The sequence below is a fragment of the Typopeltis vanoorti genome, chromosome 11 (assembly GCF_054136105.1).
Source record: "Typopeltis vanoorti isolate ZY-2024b chromosome 11, IOZ_Tvanoo_1.0, whole genome shotgun sequence".
In the NCBI taxonomy this organism is placed as follows: domain Eukaryota; kingdom Metazoa; phylum Arthropoda; class Arachnida; order Uropygi; family Thelyphonidae; genus Typopeltis; species Typopeltis vanoorti.
In genome coordinates this window covers 65,862,273-65,881,202 of record NC_143559.1, presented here as the reverse complement: position 1 = coordinate 65,881,202, position 18,930 = coordinate 65,862,273, and positions in this window count along the sequence as shown.

Here is an 18,930-nt window from a genome sequence, read left to right as displayed (position 1 = left end):
TGTGCAACTTCTATTGTACTTTATATTTAATATTAAATTTTCTAAATAATTTAAAATCTTTAAAAAAATCAGCTAACGCCTTTTAATTCTAAATATATATGTTATTTACACTTTTAAATATTCCATGTAATTGAATCATAATTAATTTAAAGAAAGATGTAATTAAAATCTTTGTGTAAGAGATTCCAATTGCAGTGTTAATTATTGATTTTGAGAACGTTGATTTTGTTTGACAAGCATCATAGTTGCTACAAAAATTCTGAATACCGAAAAAATATTAAAAGGTATGGTAATAATTTGGTATAAGGATAAAAGTTTTTTTGTTTTTTAAATGAATTTAAATGCAATCAAATGAAGCTTGCTAATCAAGGTAAAAATTGGAACGTCATGAACTAAAGTTCAGATATTCTCACTAAAAATAAAAATTTTGAATTTACAGTAATAAAAATTATAGCAAAAATCATATTTATGGAATTACAACATTTATTCAACTCCAGCTTTGATTTTTTTTAAGTTGCAGTAATAAGCATAATAATTCCAACTTTAGTTAAATTGAGGCAATAAATAGTAACGATAACTTGCTATGCTCGCTAACATCCACTTTTTTACTCGACATTTTACCCTAAAATGACTAGAATCTTGATGCACAAAAAAAGAACTGAAAAATCAATTTAATTTATAAATAATAAACTTGAAATTCAAATGCTCTATTTATGTGATATAGAAACTGCTCTTACCCAACTAATTAATACAAATAGCAGCAGCACACAAAACACCTCTGTTGTCTCTGGAACGTGTTTCAAAATGATCGCAAAAACTTTCTTTAACTCAAAAATTTATTTACTCTGTTTACAATTTCCACTTATTAAACTTCTAGTATACTTGCAAAGAGGTTAGCTAACTCTCTATTAAGTTACTTTTACAAACTACTGTATATCAAATTCAAATACGCCAATAGATTCTCTTAATGACACTTCTTATTACTGTTAATCTAAATCTTAATTGTCCAACTAAAACACATAAGAGGAATTGTACAAATGTAGATAACTTACAAAAGTTCTGTATCACACATTCAATCAATTGCACAAAAAGTTCTAAGGCAATTCTTTCGTCTCAGATCTTGAGCTTCCTTCAGGAAATCTGGCTTCAGAAATATCTCATTGGGAAAATAGCAGACTGTGAACTGCGCCCTGCGGTACTCATATACAGCTCTGGCAAAAAGTTATTCTCCCAAGGCGAAAAGAAAAACTTCCGAGCGAAGGTGCTTTGAGTAATTTGTCTCACCTTTTCTCCTCTGCTTGGGCTTGCAAAAATGCCTGGACGACTGCCTCCTTTTTCTGCTGCCTCCATTAAGTCGAATTGCTGCCAACTGTCAACCAGGATTCCTCTCTAGCCTGGAAGCTTTTCTCCAGCGATTGGAACATCTCCTTTCGGCAACTCGAAGCCTTCTCTTAAGACTGTAACAGGGAAGCTCCTCTCTGGCAACATCTGGAAATGGGAAGTCCTCTCTCCCTAGTGACTTCTGGATCCGGGATGCCCTATATGCTTGGCTGTGTCCCCTTTTATTATGCCTTCTCTGAGACTCGCACGGAGTTTGTAACCCCCGAAGAATTCGGCATGATTCTTTCATCTTAAGTTTCAAGTTCGGCACGCTCTTTGTTCTCTTCTGTGCCTTCTTTTGATTGTAAGTTGCCAACCATCGAAAAGTTGTTTGAACCTTTCTGACTGACTTCGGAGGTGTTTACATGCAGAGCTTGTAAGCTTTTCTGATACACACAAAATTTAATAAACAACCTTTCTAATGCTGCCATGTAAATCTATTACATACAGCTCCAGCAAAAAACATTGCCTTTGTTAAGTTAAGGGGATAAAAATCCCTTATTGTTTTTCAGCCAGTAAGCGAAACTACGATCGAGAACTATGATCTGAACGTTTCATGCATTCGAACTGTCGGCGAATCCAAGCGTAAACAATAAGGAATTTTTATCCCCTTAACTTATCAACCTCGCCAGAAAAAATAACCGTTTGGCTTTTCAGCATAGTTAGAATATGGTATATTATGGTGTCGAGGCTAGCTGGTGAACGGACGTGCTATCGGAGAGCTCCTGAGAGATTTGTGATTTTTGTTGATTTATTGATGTTTTGGATTCAATGTAATGTGCTTAAGTGTGTAATTTTGGTATATTATTGGAGCTTTATTAGCGTGGTTAGTGTACTAAAGTGTTTTATAACATAATCTATGTCGGGAAGTCGCCGCTAGATGAATTCGTAATGTGTAGTGTTCGTGCAAGCTCCAGATAAGATAAGTATCATTTTCAGTTATCGATACAAATTACTTAATATTGTGTAGTTTTGTTTTGTTTGCCTTGCGTATTTTAGTGCGTCTATTTTTGGTGTGTTATAACGTATAATTTGACAAAACACATTGCAAATAAGTATGGCACCTATGCGAAGGAAAATGGCGGCCAGTAATGAAGGTTCGCCATCCTTATCAAAGAACGGTACTATAAAAGAAATGAGTCAGTGTACTAGCTGTGAAATGTACGCTTTGCGGAGTGTGGTTAGATGATAATAAAGGATTGAATGTGTGTAGAAAATGTAGGGAGAATGAGGAATTGAAGTGTATTTCGGATCGTGAGTGTGATATTTTTGTCAACCTTCAGAATGAAGGAAATAGGGATATGGCAAGAAACGGCAAGGTTGTACATGAAAATTGTGAGAGTGTGAATGATAGTATAAATGGTTTCTCAGAGAATAAAAAAGATGAGATAGATGCATTGAGTGAGATCGCGTTGTTGAATAGTGCGATAGAAAGAGCAAAACAGCAGCTAGAGTGCATGAACAAAAGTAGACTGAATGAACCAACCAATAATAAAAAGTATGACAGGAAAAATAGACGTATGAATGTGAACATGAACAAAATGAAGGATAGAGTGCTGCATGGAGACTCGTTAGTACGAGGTGTGTTAGTAGAGGATTTGAAAAAATCGTACCAACCTGGTGGGACCACAAAGGACGTAACTGAGTCTATTAGAGAGCAAAAGGAAAGGGTGAAAGAAATGATTGTTGTGGCAGGCACGAATGATTTGAAAGGAGATAAAATGGAAATGATAGAAGACCTGAATGAATTGTTTGAGGTAGCAAAAGAAAAGAGTGAGAGAGTTAGAATGATTAGTCTTTTGCCACGGTATGACAGTGAAATGTTTAAAAGGAGGGCCATAATTGCGAATGACTTTATGCGTGGGTTATGTATGACGAGTGGTGTGGAATGTGTGGAGTGAGTTTGATGGGCGAAAGGATCTATATAAGATGGATGGCTTGCATTTGAATGGTTACGGTGTAAGAAGACTTGAGAAAGTATTGCTGAATGTAGTGGATGTACAAATTCAGGGAAACTAGATTTGTTAAGGGGGGGGGAGTAGATATACAGTCCTTATGGAGGCAATTGAATGTAAGAATGAATATAATATGTCAGAGCAAATAAGGACAACAAATCTGAGTGGGATAGTTAATATAAGGCATCAAGGTAGGGTTGGGGCTAATGGGGGTCTTAAATTCATGTGCACTAATACTAGGAGTATTAGGAACAAGAAGAAAGAATTTTTGGCCATGGTTGGCACTTCCAGACCACAGGTTATAGGTATTAGTGAAACATGGCTGACTGTAGATGATATAACTAGTGGGATTGAATGTGATGGGTATAGTGTGTTCAGGAATGACAGAATAAAATGGGGGGAGGAGTATTGTTGATGATAGCTGATGAGCTCCAGCCAAGGAGAATAGAAGTTGAATTGCAGGATAGAGAAAAGAGCACATTTGAGGCCATTTGGTGTGAGATTGTGGCTAGCAGAACTAAATATACAATTGGGTGCTGCTATAGACCAGGTGATGGAAAAGATGGTGGTGACAGTATGCACAAGCAAATAGAAGAAATGGGTGGAAGGAGGGTGATTATTATGGGAGATTTCAACTATGGTCGCATTGATTGGAATGAGGAGAGGACACACGGAAGGAAGGAACTGGATTTTATGCGGTTATTAAGGGATAACTATCTGCGACAGCATGTAATGGAAAATACTAGGGGTCAGAGAGTGCTTGACCTAGTAATTACATCTGAGGATTTGGCTGTAACAAATATGACCACATTGCCACCAATCGGTGAGAGTGGTCATAGGGTCTTAACTTGGGAGGTGGCTAAAGGTGTAGAATTTTCAATTAAGACAGGGTACATGTGGAATTATCGGGCTGGAAAGTATGACAAGCTTAGGAGTTTGATTGGTGCAGTGCCATGGCATGTACACTTGCAAGGACTAGAAGTTGATAGTGCATGGGAGGTAGTTAAGAAGTGCTTGCATAAAGCAATGGCTGACTGTATACCTAGAGTCCGAATAATAAATCAAGTAGGGGTTAAATGGATGAATAACACCATTAAGCTTGAGCTGCAAAAAAAGAAACAACTATGGAGGGAATTTAAGGAAAAGGGTGACCGGCAGGCACATGAACGGTATAAAGCGCAGGCCAGAAGGGTGACGAGTGTGGTAAGAAAAGCAAAAAAGGATTACGAAAGAACATTGGCCATGTGCAGGCTAAGAGAATCCTAAACAGTTTTTTAGATATGTAGCAAGTAAAAGGAAAAATGTACATGGCAGATTGATTTTAAAGAATGCCGATGGTAGGGAGGTAACTGATACAGTTGAGTTACTGAGTGAGCACTTTGCAAGAGTATATCATCCAGGTGGTGACATTGCAGAAACGAATAAACTAGTAGATTATACGGGAATTGTGGTTAATGAAGTGGAGGTGAGTAGTCTATTGCATAACCTCAATGTCAATACATCTGTGGGATTGGATGGTATACCAGCTCATGTTGTACGAGAAGCAGCTAAAGAATTGTCAGTACCCTTGACCATTTTGTTTAATTTGAGTCTCGGGTCTGGGTTAGTCCCGAGCGGGTGGAAAGAGGGGAAAATAGTTCCACTGCATAAAGGTGGTTCCAAGACTGCTGTTGTAAATTACCGACCGATTAGCATATCAGGAATCATTGTCAAGGTCTTAGAGAAATTAGTCAAGAAAAGAATACAGGATTGGATAGATGAAAATGGGATATTGTATGGCGGACAACATGGTTTTGTGAAGGGTAGATCATGCCTCAGTAACTTTCTCACGTTTTATAACACAGTGACGTTTGAACTGGATAGGGGTAATGAGTTTACAGTGATACTACTGGACCTTGCCAAGGCATTTGATAGGATACCACATGGAACCCTAATCAGTAAACTGGTGCAGATGGGTATAGATATAGGGTTGGTGAGATGGATAGGAGGGTGGTTGAAGGAGAGATATCAAAGAGTGGTTTATTCAAGAGTGGAGTCTAAAAGACGTCTTGTGACTAGTGGAGTGCCACAGCGTCTGTTCTTGGACCACTGCTTTTCAATTTGTTCATCAATGATATTGGTAAGGATCTGAGAGGAAGTGTTCACTTGTTTGCTGATGATGCAAATTTGGGTAGAGCAATTGTGAGTGCACAGGATGTCAAAATTTTACAGGATGATTTGGATAGTTTGGAGGACTGGGCTAGGAAAAATGGATGTCAATTTATTGTGGCAAAGTGTAAGGTTATGCACTTTGGGGTGAAAAGAATAGCAGCAGTATATCGCATTGGTGGAACCATACTCCAGAAGATTGAAGAGGCCAGGGATTTGGGAGTGTTGGTGGATAGGGAGTTAAAGTTTAGGGGGCACATTGCAAAAGTAACTAAAACAGCTCATCAAATCACTTGGCTTCTGAAAAATACTTTAACATACAGAGACGAACAAGTTGTTGTTCCTCTGTATCGAGCCTTGATAAGACCCCATCTGGACTTCTGTGCCCAGTTATGGGCACCAGGGTTTCTTTGTGATGGGGAGGAAGTGGAGAGGGTCCAGAGACGAGTGACCAAGATGATAGCAGGTCTGTGGAATGAAACTTATGAGAATAGGTTGAAGATTTGTGGGTTGCAGAAATTGGACGATAGGCGAAGGAGGGGTGATATGATTGAGACATTCAAATTACTGAAGTGTTTTTATAAGATTAATCCAGAAGATATTTTTGAAAATATGACTGGTGGTGGGAGGACTAGGGGCCATGCATGGAAGCTGGGCAAGAGCGTGGTTGACAAGGGTGTTAGAGCTAGGTTCTTTACTTGGAGAGTGGTAAATGAGTGGAATAAGCTTCCAGAGTCTGTTGTGGGTGCTACGACCATGAATGAGTTCAAGGCAAGGTATGATAGATACTGTGTGAATGTTGAATAGTTGTTCTTGACATGATGTTAGGGCCTCCCTCGATGAGTCTATCGACTCCTTGGAATTTCCCGGAACAATAATAATAATAATTATAATATAGTGACACACCGTTCTGGCAATCGTACAGCAAAAGTATGCAAGTTCTTTTCACTTAAACCCGGATATTCTAGGTCTAGCTACTCACTGATGAGATCTCAAAAAAGGTTGAAACCGGTCTGGGTAGTGACCTCTCCTCATAATGTAAAACAGTCCTACATCTCCTAAGAGCTGTGTGTTTTTACATTATGAGAAAATATCAAGAATAGTGAGGGAACTTGCTCCACCTTTGCAACGAGTTGCCGTGGTGTGGCACTACCAAGTGGTCATTTACGCTTGGATTCGCCGACAGTTCGTCGGCATGAAACGTTCAGATCGTAGTTTCGCTTACTGGCTGAAAAACAATAAGGGATTTTTATCCCCTTAACTTATCAACCTCGCCAGAAAAAATAGCCTTTTGGCTTTTCAACATTGCCTTTGTTTTTAACACTCTAACATATTCTTATTAAAGAAGTATATACAGTGAATTTCCAAAGGGCTATTTACAAAAATATCTAATACAAAATATACAGAGACAAAAGTTATACACAGACAAAGGTTATTTTTTACATTCTTATGGGACTTACCTAAGTAAGAAATCGATGTGATGTGCTTTGGAATATTTAAGCTACAATCGAGTTTTTACAATATTGATAAGAACAATAGTCTAAAAGTTCAGGTGGTCCAGCAAAAACCATCTGTGACAAAATGAAACTAGTTTATTTAAAAACACAAAAATACAAATTTATTAAGTATATCTTTATGGAGTTCATAATTAAAAGAACTAACAATAATAATAATAGATTTCTACAGATGTGTCTCATGTTGTTTTGATATTAAGTTATTCTGAAGCATTATGAATTTTGCTATTTTATTATTATACCGCTAATATTTCTTCAATTGCGGCACTTTTTTACAACAAAACTGGCTAAATTATGTTGAATATATCTGTTTTCAAATATACTCAAAATCCCTTTGACCTAATAAAAAGGCAGAATGCTGATGAAACTTCATCAGCATTTTATCCGTTAAAATGCAATTACCCCCCCTTCCCCCGCTAACGGATTATTGTAGTTATATGCACTGTATTTCTTAGATTGACCTTTTTTTTTCTGCACAATTTACTTATTGTGTGTCTTCCCAAATAAAAACGAATTTCACATGTGCGAAAATAAATAATCAAGATGTTTAATTACTAAGATAATAAGCCGAAAGGCATGAAACTCTATGGATTTCGATCCGAGTTTCGGACCCGGCTATAAAATAAAACGGGATTTACCATCTCCCTTTCAATTAATCAAAATGTTTGTTTGCATTGGAAATATTATGTCAAATATTTATATTTTTTAAATAATATTTATTGAAATAAATATGACATTTTGCTTCCTTTCCTTGCAAAATATGATTATATGGGTCGCACATTTCAATTTTAGGAACTAGTTTTTTTTATTTTTTATTTTTATTTTTTTATTGTTTTTATTTTTTTTTTATGAACAACAAATGGTGTTAAACTGCATTACTCGGGGTTTCCGATTGTGAGTCTTTTTAATTTATATCCAATGGTATTTTGTCAGAGATTCTACGCCTTTGTCTTTTGCTTAAAACTGCAACAGTACAATTACTTTGGAAAAATAACGAATTCAAACAAAAAGAAAGTGCGCACATGTCACTAGCAGTATTGTGTGTGTGTGTGTGTGTGTGTGTGTGTGTGTGTGTGTGTGTGTGTGTGTGTGTGTGTGAGGTGATAATTTTGAGAGGGGGGAGTTAGCCATTAAAGGCAAATTAATTCTGTTATGAAAATTTTGCAAATAAAATTTCATTTTAACGCATGCACCTACACATGTTTCAAAAGATAAACTGTAGGGAAATTATCGCTACTTCAAAACTGCCGCATAATATCGAAATTAGTCGAAAATATGTACATAACAGTTGACTTCATAACTGCCGTTTATTTTGATTTGTAGTGAGTGATTAGGGAAGAAACCAAGAAAGTTGAAATGCAAAAACCTACAGATTACGTTATAAAAATTATGCATTACATGATATGATTCAAGATTTACGTATGATAACTAACCTTCGAACTAAGATTACGAATAAAATAAAATAGGAAACTTAATTTGGAACAGATGAAGGCTGTATTCATTTTTAGATTCGGATTTTCATGAATTTATAAAATAATTGTTTGACAAAAATAATTATCTTCAATCAAGTTCTTGGAGAATTTTAAAATGTATTGGCGATTAAAATAATTAGCAAAAAAATTAATAGTGACATGGATCTTCCAAAGTGATACAATATGAAGTGAAGAAAATATCAAAGGATTTCTTATTTTACGCTGGCATTAAAAACTATAATTTTACGATAAAAACAAGCAGCAAAATGAATATAACTCATAGGTATTTAGTCTGATATAACTTAGATTCCAGTTACCGAGCAAACGGCAAGCAATGCGTTTTTTTTGCTGTAGGCCACTGAACGTAGCTACTACGTACGCCAGGTAATGTAGTTAAGTGTTCTTTTCAGCGTGAAGGATTATCGCACCTTCTAATGGACACAACAGTCAAACTACACTTCTTATCCATGTTCTTTCAGCAGGTGGACAGAATATTATCCAGGTTTGCTGGACGTGTATATACGTCCAGCAAAGAAATGGTACGCTTACATACATGAATTTTATGGAATACAAAGTTCCTGTTAGTTTTATATTCTAAGGAAAGAATAATGTATTTCAAATGGAAGCGGGAAGCCTCACAAATTTTTCAGCGGCCTCTAGTTTTTATATTATGAATTTAATATTTAAAAATATGTATTTTATTTTGCAACTATAACTACGCCTGTTTTTTGTGAGGAGTAAAGTTTTAAAATGAAGGCCCCCTAGAGAGTGAGGGCCCCTATCTTGCGTCTCATCTGACTAATGGTAAATGCGGCCCTGCCCCTTCCTGTTCAATGCTATTCATTAAATTGCTGGTATGGTTGGCAGAGTAGTTAGCATACCCACTCTCTGACCAACAGGATGTGGGTTTGAATCCCACCATGGACATAGTGGGATTCAAACCTAATACCTTTAGGTGGAAGATGAATTCCATTGTCCAGTGGAAGACCACCTCCCTGCTTATTGGGAACCTGAATTGGTTTGAAAAATTTCATGTTTGGTCTCTTAGAGCAGGGTTTCCAGACTACGCAAAAAAATATATATACAATTAATGAAAATAGAAAAAAAAATCCTTGGCCCACCTGTAGTAAAAAAGTGTACTATATATGTTTGCAAATAACCTTTGGTGGGTGGGAGCAATGTAAAAAAAGAAAAAAAAATACTCGATCCCACCACTCTTACATGAAATACAGCAACAAAATACTCATGGGATATTTCCACTGTATCTTCAGAATACAACTCTTGTTCCAAAAAATGAAGAGCAGGTTTGAAAGCTGTTGATGTCCTCTCATTTAGGTTAATTTTTTTTTACCACAAATGGTAAAGTGAATGTTGATTTTTTTTTTTTTTTAAATTCTTTGGGGAGGTTTGTTTTTTATTTTAACAACAGTGACTATATTTATTTAGGTTTACTGTCATGTTTATGTTTCAAAGGTAAAGAGAAATAGAGAAGGGTAGCATATTGCAGGAAGTGTATTATACAGCGAACAAGTAACATGCACATGTTCCTGTCGATGTCTACTGGACTTGTAAAATCCCGATCGTTTGAAAGTGCGCGCCCGCCAAAACTTTGTTAAGACCTGTGGTTGGACTTCAATGCCGATCGGCTGTAACTTGCATTTTGTACATTGCCTTGGAAAATAAACAACCATTACCACCTTTACTTACATTATACAACAGTTATATCATTAAATTTTTTATGATAAATTTTTTCAGCACCTAATTTTTTTCCTTTATGCTTTTACCGGCCCCCTTCAATTCAATGTCCTTCTTTGCTCATGGGACCACTACCTTCCACCTGGATCTTTCCAGCTCTCCCAAGGGGGCAGTACCACTCACTTTGGGAACCATTGTACTAGGCTGCCTAGAGAAGCCCATTTTGCTTTCAAATCTGGTCACCTATTAGAAGAACTTTTTCTAATCCCTTCTTGGACTGAGTTATGCAGTTTTCTTGGAAGCTTAACTTTCATCCCTTATATTCAAGAAAATCGACTGTAGAACCCAGACAGCAACACTTGACTTCCTCTCTTAACTAGTTGCAGTTTATAATTAGTGATATATACAGGAAAACCTCGCTTAACGCGAATTCGATATGCGCGATAATCATTTAGTTAGCGCGATTGAGTGAAATGATACTGTTTCCTGCTTTAAGCGAGTGATTAATCAGTTAACGCGATTTTTTTACGTTATACGAAATTTTACATTACACAAAAATTTTTTGTCGCCAATCTGCAGCGAGCAGAAAAGCTGGAAGTCATTATGAGATATGTAAGCTGCGCTAGTAATACAATGATTGTGCGAGACCTGAGATACATCGAGTCTACAGTTTGAACTATATTAAATAAGAGCAAAGAATACCAAGAACAAGGAAACGTTGCTACTGCTTCTTTGAGCATGCAGATCACCCAAAATAGAAGCCATTTAAAGATCGCGGTGGAGCGTCTTCTATCACTCTTGTTGGTGACGAATTCGTACATCACCTTAATCCTTTCTCTCCTTCAACATGAATTGACGCTTCTTGGCACGGTGCCAGCTACGATTCTCGCAACTGTGGGCAGACTACAGAAGACCTTTGCTTTTAGGACTTAATGGAATTCACAGATTAGACCATAAGGAAGAGACACCACTTCCTAAAATTACGCTGGACAATATCAACATGATTAACCTAGAGTGATTTTTGATCATTTCTCATATTTTCAAAAAAGTGCTTTATTACAACTCCCTTAAGGTATTACTAAAATAATAAGCCGAAAGGCTGTTTTACCGGCGAATTTGTTAATTGAAAGGGGGATGGTAAATCCCGTTCTATTTTATAGCGGGTCCGAAAATCGAATCGAAATCCATAGTTTCATGCCGAAAAAACTATCGGCGGGCCTCCAAGTGTAAATGATCACTTGGGTAGTACAACACCAGGGCAACTCCATGCAAAGGTGAAGCAAGCTCCGTCACTAACCTTCAAGTTAGTGACTCCGTCACTAACGAGTTTCGGATCCGGCTATAAAATAGAACGGGATTTACCATCCCCTTTCAATTCCCTTAAGGTATGTTAAACGCTAGTGAAATCCCAAGCATTTATAATTTTCTCTGAGTCTGTGTAGGGGCCACTGATTATACTGAACTTCTGCAATATACAAAATAAAATACAGAGGTAGAAATTCCAAATAAATCTAGCTATATTCTCAGCGGCTATATAACTCTCTCGCTCAGTTTGGATACTCTGTGCAATGGCACTTCATGTGTATTGTGCTAATACAATATTTCCCTTATCTATATTTGTAAGGGCAATATTGTATTAGCTGCCTCATGTGTTATACACTTTCAAGATAGAAAATATATAACTAATACATTCTGTTTGTGTATACATTTTGAAAGGGAAAAAAATAACATCATATATAAAAAGCTGTGATCAGAATACTGTAGATAGACCAAACAGACTGATAACTCCAAGAGGTTCTCATTTCCTTAAACTCCTTAGAGAGAAGTGTGACATTTTCAGGGATATTAAACTGTTCTTTTTGGATGAGATAATGATGTTTAGGAAGTTTTTTTTTTTTGTCCCAACCACTGAAGTTTCTTGCTGTTTGCTTGTCTGCAAATGCCCTTTAATGTTTGAAAAATGTAGGATGGCTTGTAAGGACTATCCGACTATGGCAGCACTTGACCATTTAATTCAGTTACGACCGAGTCCATAGATAGATTTAGAGAGAGAAAAAAAAATGCATTTCTTTCTCACCGTGCATACGTTCATATCAGATTTTGGATAAAAATAATGTATAAATTAAAAAATATTATTACATTATTTACATGTCATAATTTGGAAGAGTTAAGTTAAACAGTTTTACTTGGTCTTACGTTTTTCGGCAGTCAATTATTATGTTCTCAATGTTTACATTTTTAGCTGTTTCGTTTTCAGTCGATATAATTGCAAGTGACACAAACGTTCTTGACAAATAATTTTGTCAAGAATAATTTTTTTCTCATGTTGTACCACTGATGTGCATTTATGATATAATGCAAACTTCATCATGTTCTGTCATAGTCACCTGAACACCCCCTTGAAGGTACATATCATGAAATTGATATGTACCTTCAAATCAACAGTTATCTAGACCATCGGTTCCCTACCGGTGGTACGCGGGGCTATGTACTAAGCCGTTCAGGGGCACATGAAAAATAATCAGTAATGACGAAAAAACAAGTAAAGTAAACAAAATGCAAACCCTTAGTTATTGAACAATAAATGTTAAGTTTGAATCACTGCTAATGGAGACACTTCAAAACTGCTCACATTAGCGAATGATAATTGTGAGGGCGTGGCTATGAATCCCTCCCTCAAACCACTTTTCTACCAATCATTACGCACAGCTCATGCGTCACTTTTGTTACCCATCTTCCTCCTTTCCAGAACAATTGCGTGTTACTAAGAAATGACCTTTGCGATAACGAACCTTCAACTGACTTCCATTTGCGACGTTTCTAGAACCTCTCCAAAAATATAAATACACTCGTAGCTAGTTATTCACTCGTAGTCAGTTATTGACTGAATACGAGTGAAGAACCTCTACCACCCGAAGAACCACCCGAACCTCTACTACCAATCATCAACATTAACCCCATCTACCGCCCACCATAAGTAAGTGCGTTGTCTTTAATTGTGATTCTTTTCAAGTAGTTTTTTTTATTATTATTAATGTTTAACATAGCTTCATTTATTATTGTCAGTGATTTTAAAGCATGTCAGTTATGGATCAGTGGTTGAAAACAGGAACGGTTAAAAAAACAAAACTTGATGTGGATTATAACCAGTGGTGAGCTATGGAAATTTTAACAAAGGGCTCGCATCGTCGAGAAAAAAAAGAAAAAAAAAGCCGTAATTCACACCAAAACTTTTATTAATACAGCTTGTGTACAAATTCCAATCAAAAAGTATGAGAGGACAATCAACCTCTAAAGGCTATCATTTTTAAACAAATATTTCATGATCTAAACATGAAATATTTGCACACAATCAACTGTGTTAACTTATCTTACAAAGAAAAACATTTAACTATCAAAATATAATAAAATGAAATCTTTTATAAAACATTTTATTGGCTACTGGTTTTACCATACGATTGGCTACCAGAAGGGAGAAGGGTAATGATAGCGCATGCGCTTATTTTATTTTCAGACTTGGGTGCATTCGTTGTTATTATTATTACTGCCACCTCCAAGGAGTCCGAAAACTCATCGCGGGAGGACACCTACTGTACAACTTTCCGTCTCCACCCGAACCTCTACTACCAATCATCAACATTAACCCCATCTACCGCCCACCACCACTAGTATTTTTTGTCTGTAAATTGCGTGTGTTCTGAAGGGCCGATTTGTCTGTATTAAAAACCCGAGTTTCCGGGAGAAAAAACCCTGCTACCTCCGTATGAGATCGGCTAACTCACCTTCGATTGAAAAAGTCCATATAAAGATTTCTCCCGCCATGACGAGAATCGAACTTAGGCCTTTTCCAATCAAAATAGTTATAGAGGAGTTGAAACAATAATTCCAAATAATCTATACACTGCCGAATAGACTAATTTGTGTTAGGTTGCCGTTTTTTTTTTTTTTTTAAAAAAGTGAAGAATAAGGGGCTCGCAAATTTGAAAAAAATTTAACAAAGGGCTCACACGAGCCCCCTTATAGCTCACCACTGATTATAACCCGTCGTCAAGTACTTCTCAACACGTGTCCGCAGCTACGAGTACACCCACATCGGGAGATAGTAAACAAGGTACATGCCTCAGGTACTACACAGAAGAAAATGAAATACTGTGATGAGTATATTAAATATGGGTTTTCATTTGTAGGGGATGATGACTGTCCTAACCCTTTGTGTGTTGTGTGTGGGGAAGTATTATCCAATGATTGCATGAACCCTCTCCACTCATGCGACATTTAGAAACTAAACATCCTATGTATAAATATTCTCAATACGTGTCTCAACTATGTATAAATATTCCCAAACGTTGAAAATAAAGAAATACATTATTTTCAACGTTTAGAAAAGCGTCCAAATATAACTTCGTACATGACGTCAGGAAAGAAAGAAATGAGAACGCAGGAGGCTTCCTATCCTATTGCTGATTGCATAGCTAAATGTGACAAAAAACACATTTAGCTAAAGATTTAATTTCTCCTTCTATTAAGGAAGCCGTTTTTTGTATGTTTGGGAACGAACATGTCCGCAAACTCGATACTATCTCTTTTTCAAGCAATACGATGTCTCGAAGAATTAAGGATATGTCTGTCGATGCTGAAGCTGCAGCAGTAGATAGAATTTAAAAAAGTAAATTCTATTTTCCAGGTGGTGACATTGCAGGAATGAATGAACCAATAAATTATACGGAAATTGTGGTGAATGAAGTGGAGGCGAATAGTCTGTTACAAAACCTCAATGTTAATACATCTGTGGGATTGGATGGTATACCAGTTCGTGTCATTCGTGAAGTGGCTAAAGAATTGTCAGTGCCCTTGACCATTTTGTTTAATTTGAGTCTCGGGTCTGGGTTAGTCCCGAGAGGGTGGAAAGAGGGAAAAATAGTTTCACTGCATAAAGCAGGTTCGAAGACTGCTGTTGTAAATTACCGACCGATTAGCATATCAGGAATCATTGTCAAGGTCTTGAGGAAATTAGTCAAGAGAGGATTGGATAGATAAAAATAGGACACTGTATGGGGGACAACATGGTTTTGTGAAGGGTAGATCATGCCTCAGTAACTTGCTCACGTTTTATAACACAGTGACGGCTGAACTGGATAAGGGTAATGGGTTTACAGTGATTTTACTGGGCCTTGCTAAGGCCTTTGACAGGATACCACATGGAATTGTAATCAGTAAACTGCAGCACATGGGGATGTATATAGGGTTGGTGAGATAGATAGGAGGGTGGTTGATGGAGAGATATCAGAGAGTGGTTTATTCAGGAGTAGAGTCCAAAAGACGGCCTGTGATTAGTGGTGTGCCACAGGGTTCTGTTCTTGGACCACTACTTTTCAATTTGCTCATTAACGATATAGGAAAGAATCTGAGAGGAAGTGGTCAGTTGTTGGCTGATGATGCAAAGTTGGGTAGCGCAATAGTGAGTGCACAGGATGTCAAAATTTTGCAAGATGATTTGGATAGTTTGGAGGACTGGGCTATTGAAAATGGATGTCAATTTAATGTGGCAAATTGTAAGGTTATGCATTTTGGGATGAAAAGATTAGCAGGTAGTATATCACATTGGTGGAACTGTACTCCACTCCAGGAGATTGATGAGGACAGGGATTTGGGTGTGTTGGTGGATCGGGAGTTGAAGTTTAGGGGAGCACATCGCAAAAGTGGCTGAATCAGCTCATCAAATCACTTGGTTGCTGAAAAATACTTTAACAAGCGGAGACAAGTTATTGTTCCTCTGTATCGAGCCTTGATAAGACCCCATCTAGACTACTGTGCCCAGATATGGGCACCAGGGTTTCTTCTTGATGGGGAGGAGGTGGAGAAGATCAAGAGACGAGTGACCAAGATGATAGCAGGCCTACAGAATGAACCTTATGAGAACCGGTTGAAGATTTGTGGGTTGCTGAAATTGGTTGATAGGCAGAAAAGGGGTGATATGATTGAGACATTCATATTACTGAAGGGTTTCTATAAGATTAATTTTGAAGATATTTTTGAGAATAGGACTGGTGGTGGCAGGACTAGGGTCATACATGGAAGCTAGGCAAGAATGTGATTAGCAAGGGTGTTAGATTTAGGTTTTTTACTTGGAGAGTGGTGAATAAGCTGCCAGATTCTGTTGTGGGTGCCTGGAATGAGTTTAAGGCGAGGTATGATAGATGCTGTGTGAATGTCGAATAGTTGTTCTTGACATGATGTTAAGGCCTCCCTCGATGAGTCTGTCGACTCCTTGGAGTTGCCTGCAATAATAATAATAGTAATACTAATATGAATACCACACAGCATAGTGTAATTTTTTGTGACTTGCACTCATGGAAGATTTTGTAAATTTGAAGTCTTTTGTACCATCAATAGAATAAGGAGTTTTTCAATGGTTTATATGTTTTCGTAAAAATTGAGTCAACCCCCATTCAGTATATAACTTAATCCCATTTAATAGTCACACAAAGGTGGAAATAATCAAACCACTTTTACGTGTATTGACCACATGAAATATATTGGCAAACTTCAAATATCTAGACTACAGTCATATCATGCAAACTAGAAGACTGTCAGGGATAGTTTTCTAGTTTGCAATGAAAGCAGGTTTAGGCTGAGGTGAAAAAAATGTTTAGAAAAAGTCTGTTGTCCATATTCAAGTTTCTTGTTTGACAATTTTGCTTATACTTTTCACAAGTTATGCTTGCATAAATCTAATCTGGAACAATCAGGGAAATACCTCTGTAATTCTCACATTCAGTTTTACTTACATTTTTGAAGATGGTTACTATGAGAGTTCTACTCCTCATCTATCATCTGGAATTCGAACCTTTGACTAGGCCTCCAAAAGATGCACCAAGGCTGTACAAATGAAAAACCAAGCATACTATTACTGGCTCAAATCAAGAAATCCATCCTCCATTAGGGCTTATACCCAAGCCCAAAATAAATGCCAAAAAAACAATCAATGCTTCCAAAACAGATTTCAAAAGAGGAAAAAAACAGGAAATTAACAGACTGTCCAAATGGCAGCCTTTTAATCTCTCACCAAAGCAATCAGTCATAATTTCTGTCCAACACTGTTCCTGCTCCTATCATACTGAGATGGCTCCATTGCATCATCACCTACAGACAAGGCCAATCCAATCTCTTGGCCTCACACTTTGCTTCCAATGCATGCATAATTGACAATGGTAAATGTTCCCCAACCATTTCCAGATGCCTACTATATCCTTTTGCCAGAAAGAGATCAGTAAATTACTGTCCAAATTAGACACAAAAAGTCTCCTGGCACTGATGGCATTCCTACAATTGTCCAGAACTGACTCTTGTCCTAAGTCACCCATACATACTGTATTTTGTGACTTACTCCACTGGTATCTGTCCCATGGCCTGGAAATTGGCCTACCCATTCCCAAGAAGGGTGACACCTCTGTAATTAGATTGCCAGCTTTCTGTCTGAATGCTCACTATGTGTGGTGGTCGATGGCTCCTCATCCTCTCACCACTCAACTAATGCTGGGGTTCCTCAAGGTTCTGTTCTCTTCCACTATATATCAATGACCAACTTCAGCTTACCTCCAACCCAATACATAGTTTTGCAGACGACAGCACATTGAACTCCTCCCTTTCTTATGATAAACCTTACTCCACACAACTCACCTCAACCTACAGAACATCAAGCACCAATGTCCTCAATTCTGATCTCCAAGCCATCATCCAAAGGGGTTCACATAACCTAGTCAATTTCAAAGCTAATAAGACCCAGTACTGTCTTATTTCTCATAAAAAATAACCATTTTCTCCCAGTATTATTTTTGACAACACCCAATTTCCAGACAATTTGAGATTTCCCTTCTTGGAATCCTGACATCAAGCCTCTCCTGGCATAAACACATAACCATTGCATCCTCAGCCTCTAAAAAGCTAGGATTTCTCTTTTGCTCGACGTTTCTTCACCCATGAACAGCTGTTAACATTATACAAATCGCAAATCTGCCCAACCATTGAGTACTGCTCTCACATATGGGGGGGGACCTCCCAAAAGCTCCCTCAAAATGCTTGACTCAATACACAGGAGAGCAATCAGACTTATTAATGACCCATCTCTTACCAATTCACTCCCCCCCACTTTCACACAGATGATTGGTCTCCGCTGTGTATTTTACAAATATTTCTATGGAAAATGTTCATCTGAAATAGCATCAATAATTCCCACACTTAGTACTAAGCTTGGTGGAACATGTGCAGCTGCTGCTCAACATCCCTTCACTGCACCTTGAAACCCACAGAACAAGTTTTCTCTTCCTTCATCCATGCAACTGTTGTAAAACAGTCTTCCCCTTTTGTGTTACCCCAGGAATATGATATACAGTCATTCAAATCAAATGTGAACAAGTACCTTCTCTCCCAACCCACCACCCATACACACGGTACTAACATACTATAGTTTGATCAACTAACCTCTCGTGCATGGGCTCAACATTAAAAAAAAAAAGCCTTCTGAACTGTGCAATATACTCATTGTAAAACTTTTCAACATCAGTAGTTGAGCATTTCTGGTTGAATATCATCTCCAGATGCCCTTCCACATTTTCTGAATGTTTTCTACCACAGTGCATTTACTGCTTGCTTGTTTCATCTATAATTTTTCAAAGTAATGACTCTAGACATCTAAAATATCTTCAGTTTTCAAGGTACCTTTATTATTATTCGTGACACCTCCAAGGAGTCCGAAGACTCATCGTG